The sequence below is a fragment of the Canis aureus genome, chromosome 2, assembly GCF_053574225.1.
Source record: "Canis aureus isolate CA01 chromosome 2, VMU_Caureus_v.1.0, whole genome shotgun sequence".
Lineage (NCBI taxonomy): Eukaryota > Metazoa > Chordata > Mammalia > Carnivora > Canidae > Canis > Canis aureus.
The window spans coordinates 64,832,917-64,840,766 of record NC_135612.1 but is presented as its reverse complement, the minus strand read 5'-3'; the positions used below and the strand labels follow the sequence as shown (position 1 = coordinate 64,840,766).

The 7,850-nt window shown below is 41.7% G+C and overlaps 1 protein-coding gene across 26 annotated transcripts in view; it reads left to right on the top strand.

The window, feature by feature from the left end:
• Window positions 1–1,508: 1,508 nt before the first annotated feature.
• The window catches only part of LOC144300654 (uncharacterized), a 79,710-nt gene continuing 73,368 nt past the window's right edge, over window positions 1,509–7,850 (top strand). For 11 of the 26 annotated variants that reach the window (XR_013367517.1, XR_013367487.1, XR_013367500.1 and 8 more), the window contains exon 1: window positions 1,509–1,620. The gene's annotated coding sequence lies outside the window, so the exon portion shown is untranslated. The other 15 variants (XR_013367430.1, XR_013367511.1, XR_013367462.1 and 12 more) reach the window with 4 other exon arrangements.

The window sequence follows — 7,850 nt, the reverse complement described above, 5'->3', positions numbered from 1 at the left end:
AAGTAGTCTGCAACTTTTGAGGTGGACATAATGTCATACTTCTGAATTTGTCTAAACTGAACCAACTCTAGCTCAGATTCCCACCTTACCAAGGTCCACAAGAAGCCCAAAACAGCCATTCTATGGGGCTTGCACTGGGGCTTCTGTACACTATAATGTACAGAGTGAGTTTAAGTCACCTGTCAGGCCATGTAGATCATGCTCCTTCTGCTGCACAATTCAGGGGTCAGAAGCTAGTCCTAAAATGTCCATCTAGGCATCTCTACTGCCAGCTACCTCAGAGACATGCCTCAACCAGATCAACACCATGCCTCAAGGACCTCAGAATCCCTGTGCTTAGTGTCTGCTCTCTCTCTGTGAGCTCCCACACAACTTCCATCCAAAGTTCTGCTGTCCCTGGAGTACTATTGGAAGGTGAAGCCTCAGCCTCCACCCCTGGTGAATCCTCACACCCTGTCTCCTCCCTTTGTTGTGCGGGCTCTAACCCTCTAGTAATGAGCCACTTCTTTTCTCCTCAGAGGACAAAAGCTTCCATCTAAGATGGTGGCCCCTTGCCCAGGTAGCTCCTCTGCTGAGCACCTGAACTGTGGTCAGGGCATACTGTGGTGTTGTAAGTGTAAAATGCACACTGCAATATGAAGACTTGGTACAAAAGAAATGTAAAAGAGATCAATAATTTTTATATTGATCTGATGATGAAATAATATTTTAGATATATTGAATAAGTAAACATAATTAAAATCACTTTTTTAATCTTTAAAGTGTTTATTAGAAAAGTGAGAATTCATGCTTGGGCCACATTACAGGTGACACTTGAACAACATAGGTTTGAACTGTGCGGGTCCATTTACACATGGGCTTTTTCCAATAAATACGGTATGGCACTGCAGATGTATTTTCTGTTTCTTGCGATTTTCTTTCTTTTTTTTAAGATTTTATTTATTTATTTTAGAGAGAGAGAGAAAGCATGTGTGAATGAGGAGGTGCAGATGGGGAAGGAGAGGGAGAAAGAACCTGAAGCAGACTCCATGCTGAGCGTGAAGCCCTATGCAGTGCTTGCTCTCACTCCTGGAAGATCATGACCTGAGCCGAAACCGAGACTCAGATGCCTAACCAACTGAGTCACTCAGATGCCCCCCTTGTGATTTTAATAACATTTTCTTTTCTGTAGCTTGCTTTATTTTAAGAATATAGAATAGAATATGTATAGCATATAAACTATTTGTTAATTGATTATGTTATAGGTAAGGCTTCCGGTCAACAGTAGGCTATCAGTATTTAAGTTTTTGGGAGTCAATAGTTAAATGTGGATTTTTGACTGTGGGTAGGTGCCCCAATCCCCATGTTGCTCAAGTGTCAATTGTGTTTCTATGATAGCGCTGCTCTCTGCCAGTTTGCCCTGCTCTCTTTAGAATAAAAAAACAGGACCTAAAGCCACTAACTCAGTCAGCCCATGCTCATTCCTGGTCCACCTTATCCTGGAATCCTGGAACTCCACACAAAGGAACCTGTTGTCCTGGTGACCCCTGAGTTGTAGGGGAGAAGCAGTGGGGAGGCCCTTCCATTTTTCTATCATGTGTCTGTCAGGAGGGGAACAAGATTACGAAATTGTGAGCAAATGTGAGTAGTTTGGTCTCTGTTATTTGTAATCTTCTCTCCCCTTTTTTGGAGGAAGAGGCTGAAGCCCAGAGAGAGCAAGTGACTTACTTCAAGCCACACAGTGACTTATAAGAGGACAGAGCATACAGGGCCCTTGTCCACACTGCAGTATCTGCCGTCTTTCCCAAAGGCAAGAGAAAGCAGCAGGAAAAGTCAGAGAGGAAGGGGAGTGCCCGTGAGAAGAGGTGACCACAAAACATGAGTTGTGAGGATGCTGGTGGGTGACAGGTGGTAATTATGGCTGATATGACTCCTCCCCTCTCCCATCTTTAAACTTTTACTGGCCTCCATTTTCCATTATTATTTCTGTAGAAACTATTTTGGTCACAGTAGTTTGTTTCTCTGTTTGCTCATTTATCTTAATGATTTTTATTGAAAGTTGTTTCAAATCCCTTGTGGAACAAGGCAGGGTGCAAACAGCCAAATAAAACACAAATCACAGTGATTTCTGTGCATCACCTCTGGTGTTGCCTTATAAAGGATCTCCATGGAAGAAGGCTGAAGAATCGGTTACACAGCTGCATACATCCAGGGGAAGTGGAATGATGGGTATGTTTCCTTTAATAAAGTACAGAACAGCCACAGGGTGAAAGGTTGTTAGAGAGCCCTTGGTAGGCCTGGAGAGAAGTTGAAAGACACAGGATCATGTTAAATTCCCTGAAATCTCCCATTACAACTTCAGTTTCTTCCCCCTTCCCCACTCCTTGGGGGATAGCACTGCTTTTCTGCATGAGAAACTCTAGGAGAAGAAGGTTGTATTTCTCTGAGGAACTTTACCCTTGTTCTTATCTGAAAGCAAGAACAGAGATTTTTGAGGGCAGACCAGCATGTCTTTTTAGGCTGTAATAAAAATCCTTGAAAGTTCTAGCTCACACTGTTATTTCCTGAACACTACCACAGCATAAGAGTTGGAAGGAGGAGCCCTGGGCCCTCCTTGCTAGCGCTTGCTGAGTAGACAGCCCATCACCGAATAGTCTGATTACAGAGAGTTGATTCTCACTGTATCAGCCCTTTCTCAGAACACATCTTTAAGGAGAATTTTAAAGGAAGAATGGGTTAAATAGATATTCGTTAGAAGGCAGGTGAATTATCTCATGGGGACTCAGTTATCTCATCTTTTAAAAGGCCAAAGCATCATCATGGATCATCTACTTTGTGCTAAGCCACTGAGGTTCATTATCTTATTGAATCTTCATGGCACTCTGTGGATTTGGTATTATTGTTCCCCTATTACAGATAAAGAAACTGGAGCTCAGGGAGATGATGACCTGCCTCACGTTGCATGGCTAGATGTGGAAATGTAAGGTTTCAAGCCAGGTCTGCCCACCTTCGAAGCCAGGTTATGACTGGGAGTAGGACCAGAAGCATGCTGAAGCCCCTTCAGTTCTAAAATTATCACTGCGGACCTTAATATGATTTGCAAAAGCAAACTTGATGAAACACATTCCATTGACATGCTTTTTCCATCACATTTCTCCATATTTTCATCAAATGGGAATGTCATGGCTAAAAATAAGTAGAGAGAACCATGAGGGTAGAGAGAAGTCTGGTTCCTGAGCAGCCTTTCTGAAGGGCCCTCCTCTTGAAAGCAGACAAATGTCCAGAGAAATATTAAGCACACAAAGTCCAATCCCTTGTCTGAGTGGGTACTTATAGGACCAGTGAGTTCCCTTGTGGGATCTCTTCCTCCTCATACAGCTCCTCCAAAAAACCTCCATGCAGTAACCTGGCTCCATTTGTGCACTTGGTAATCTGATCCTTCAATAACCAGCTCCATGCTTCTTCTTCTATAGTGTCTTTTTTGTCTCTTTCTCATCCCTTTGCCTCCCTAGGAAGACTTCATCCTTCCATTGCTAAGCTTCTAAAGCATGCTTTCATTTTCTGGCCTGCCCTTGGAGCGGGACACACCCAACAAAGCAAATTGGAATTGTTGGGAAGTCCCTGCCCAAGGATTCAGAGCACTTGTAGGAGGTCCCATTCTACCAAACGTGAGGGCCATTCACAGTGGGAAAGCACATACATGAGCATCTTGCTTTCTCCCTCCATACCGTACTCCATTCCTTCTGCCCTACGAGATAGGGCATTATATTTCTACATGACCAGTCCTCTTTAAATTCAGAAAATGAAAGGCGAATTTTATTTTGCTAATGAACTAACTGAATCTTGGTTACATGGAATTTTGTGAATGGCATAGAAGATTGATGTGTGGCCAAGAGAAGAGGCCATATCTCTGAGACTAGGAGATAAAGCAGGTATGAGCAGAAACTCAAGTGCGGAATGGGCAATGCCCCCATGTCTCCTTTTCTTCACTGTTTTGGAAGAGTCCTCATTCTTGCTGAGTTGCTGAAATTTTGTGCTATAGAGATAGACAAAGAGCCAGAAAGAAAGAAGTCTAAGACCACAGTGGGGAATAAAGGCAAGAACAAGACTATGAGTCCTGCACTTTGAAAGGATTTGAACAGAGAGTTGGCATTGGAGATTGCAGATACATATATGGCAGGTTGGGGCACAAGGGTAGCAGAGAGGAGAAAAAGAAGGGAGAATACTTTTAAGAAGCATGGAAATGGACTGCCAATCCGATCATCTTTAAAGACCTTTGAGAGGCGTGTGATTGCCAATTCCACCTGGCTGCTTTTGTGGCTGGGATGTTTCTGTGGGACACTGAGACTAAGCTGCTTGGGGTCGTGAAATCTGCATCTGCTTGCAGGAGGAAAACCATGGCCATGAGCTGCAGCCCACGGAAAAAGGCAGGACAAGAAAGCATGAATTCTAGAGAAGCCACATGAACCGCCTGCCCCTGGGCTTTCTTAGTTGGCGTGGCCTTTTGTGTGTGGCTTGCTGGCTTTTCTGAGACTAGATGTCAGCTGGCTGGGCCAGACCTCTCACTTGGCGAGAATGAGGATAACCTTTTGTGGGGCACCTGCCTCCAGGGAAGCAAGGACTTTGTCCTGTAGGGTGGGTTTGGATATGTAACACTTGCCTGGGGCTGCTTTTGGAAGTCAGGGATGGAGAGAACAGAGTTGTCATACACACAAATGTGAGAGAGGAATTCCCAAATATAAACGGGGCGGGGGGGGGGGGGGAAGAGGAGAGGAGGGGGAAAGTGGGAGAGAAATTTGTGAGAGCCTCAGCCGGGGTGGGGGTGGGGGTGTTGGGGGGGTGGAGTGAGCTGTGGAAATTCCATGGTGTTGAAACAGCCAAAGTAGATTTTAAAAACAACCTATTGTAACGCTCAATTTAAAATTGCTTGCTTTTCCATGATGTAAACCCATTCTCCCTCTCCCCCTGCTCCTCTCCAAATATTCACAGAAGTGTGCTATGCACGTGCACTCACAGATCATTGACACGAGCTGCTTTTTTTTTTTTTTTTTTTTTGTCATTGCTGGTAAAGTTGAGGAAGGGTTTGAACTTCACCTTTGGATTAAGATGTAGAACACTGTTTCAGCAAAAGCAAGATCTCAAAGGCAGAGAAGCCACAAGAATATAATTGTCACCACCCCTTCCTTTTTTTTTTTTTTTTTTTTTTAAATATAGGCAGAAAGCTTTGGGATTTTTACAGATCATAAAATAAAGGTTCTAATCCTATCAAGATTTCAGGAGTCTGGGAGATAGCAGAAATTTCTAGTTATATGTTATTGGATAATTTTTTTCCCTCTCTCTTCTCTCTGTTCTCTCTCATCTTAAGCCTGTATACAAGAATCTGCATGTAAAGCTATGAGTAGGTTGAGAAAGATTTTATAAAACCCATTTTAGAGAATTTTGCCTGCTAAGAGGATGAAGAGGTGAAGGGAGACAGTGGATAGGGAGAGCCTACTCTATGCATTACAAATGCTTTTGAAGTTTTCTATCATGAACATAATTTCAGGTAGGAAACCTCAATACAAGATATAGCACCATACAACTTAGTATGTATATGAAATGCACATATATATTTTATCTTAATTGTGCAAAAAGTTTTAGTCTTTGTTAAGTACCATAGACAGCAAAGCGGTTGAATGTTATACCTCAGCTCAGGATTGGTCATATAAATCTTTCAACTAACCCATTTATTATATCTCATGCCAGGAGTTATTCAGTGTCTTTTATTGCTCATATAAATTGTCTTTATCAATATTTTCCTTCACATCCAACTTTGTTAACCCCTGGGTGCCCATAGCATGTTGCCAGTGTTGGAAATGCACTGTTATCTTTATGGACATGTTAGTATCTAATCTGGCCATATATATTTCAGGCGTTCCTAGCCCTGTTTGAGTGATCCGGATGTCTACGAGCTTCTTGATAAAATACTGCCTTCTCTGCTATAGTAGACTTATAGTTTACTTTTAAAATAACTCACTTGAAATTTAATAGGAGGTTTTAAAGTCACATCTGATTTAAGCCGTGTAAGTTCTAGCTTTTAAGAACACTCTTGGCACATCAATCTTGGGATTTTCTGAGCTATTGAGAGGAAACACCAGCTTGCCATTGTGTTGTGCCTTGTTACTTTATTAACTATATATCAAAACAAGGCAAAACAAAACAAAAAACCAAACTGGGGTAGCCTAGTAATAGTCTCATTGACACATGGTAAACAACTAGAGAGTGTCTAAACTGGGGACACATCTTTTTTTGGGGGGGTAGCAAATCTTCTTTTATGGGTAAAATGTTGGAGTTACTTAGCAGGAGAAGGGAAAGAAAACACAAACCCTTTAAGATATTAGCTTATTAGAGTCAGTGACTTCTAAAAATTGAAGAAATCACCGGATCCATGATATTTCTTTACTAAGCTGTGATGTAAAACCACAACAAATGGGACTCTTGGCTTTTTTCCTTGCAAATCCAAGCATCCTTGAGGAGGAATGGGAAGGAGTTAGGTAATCATTCAGCTTCACAAGGAAAATCCTTAGCTTCAAGAAGCCTTCACCGACATTTCCTTTTCCTGTGTTTTGTAACAACCCTGCGTGAAGGTATTGCTATTCCCATTGTACAGATGAGGAGGTCAATACCCAGGAAGCAGAGGTGGAATATATTGTCACATATGTAAATCTCTTTGGCTTCCAAACACATCATCATGCTGCTCTGCCCAGCTCCTCCCTTGCCTTTCTGGTACTTGTGGTGCAGTCTTCTTTTTGGCCCCTCTGGACAATCCTTCAACATTCAGTAATAGATTTCCAAGTAGTGCATTTACATTCCTAACCAGCATCTCAGCTTGACTGGGAAATGAAGAAATCAGGTACAACCAGCACACTTAACTGTGCAAAAAGTTTTTGCGCAGTCTTCCTTACAGAACAGCATTTGTTTTCTGTACAGTGTTGATTTCATAGCACTCCCTTAAAGGCATCCTTGCTGCTCATGGAGTTCTTCCAGCTGTTCTTCTTCAGGATTCCATTTTGATTCTATCCACGGAGAGAAGTCTTGCATCTAAAGATACAAAAACAAACAAACAAACAAAATCCTCTCTCTATTCCAACATGGCCTTGATTTAAGATATGAAGAGCAATTTGCAGGGCACATGCTCCTGAGCTTGGAGAGACTCTGTACACTCCCATGCTCTGTTGGTAGGTCTGTTAACCAATAAAACTATTTTGCAAAGGAATTGTGAAAACCTCTGAACTTAGTTACTAATTATATTTCCAGAAATATATCTTAAAAACAGTAATCTCAAAGATAAAAAGAACGTCATGCATAAAAAGATTCATTAGTGTGTTGTTTCTAACAGTGGTAAAAAAAAAATAGGCAATAATTTGACTACCCAACAACTGAATGATGGTTATGTGAACATTAATGCATCCACTAATAAACATGATGGAACCACTAAAAATGATGTTTATGTACATTTCAACTTTAATGTGACAAATCAAATATATGTATTTACAATATTTTGTCTCCAGATCTAACTAAAGTGACAGTAAAGGGAAAAAAAAAAGAGAATAAAACCAAAACCATAGAGTCCAAGATAATGAGACAGGAGACTAAAGCAGATGGGAGATATCAACACATTTCTAAAAGCTTAAAAGCAGATTTACTGCTGGTAACTGGGTTCTGTGGCTGAGAAAGCTGAACTGTAAGTGCCCATTGGGGTAAAGATAAGAAGGAAACAGATATGAGCTACAGAATCCTGGAAAGGTCAGGGACTCGTGGCATCAGGTAGCATTGGAGGCAGGGAATGTGATGAGCTGAAAGCAAGAAGCTTGCTTGAAAGTTCTTAGGGG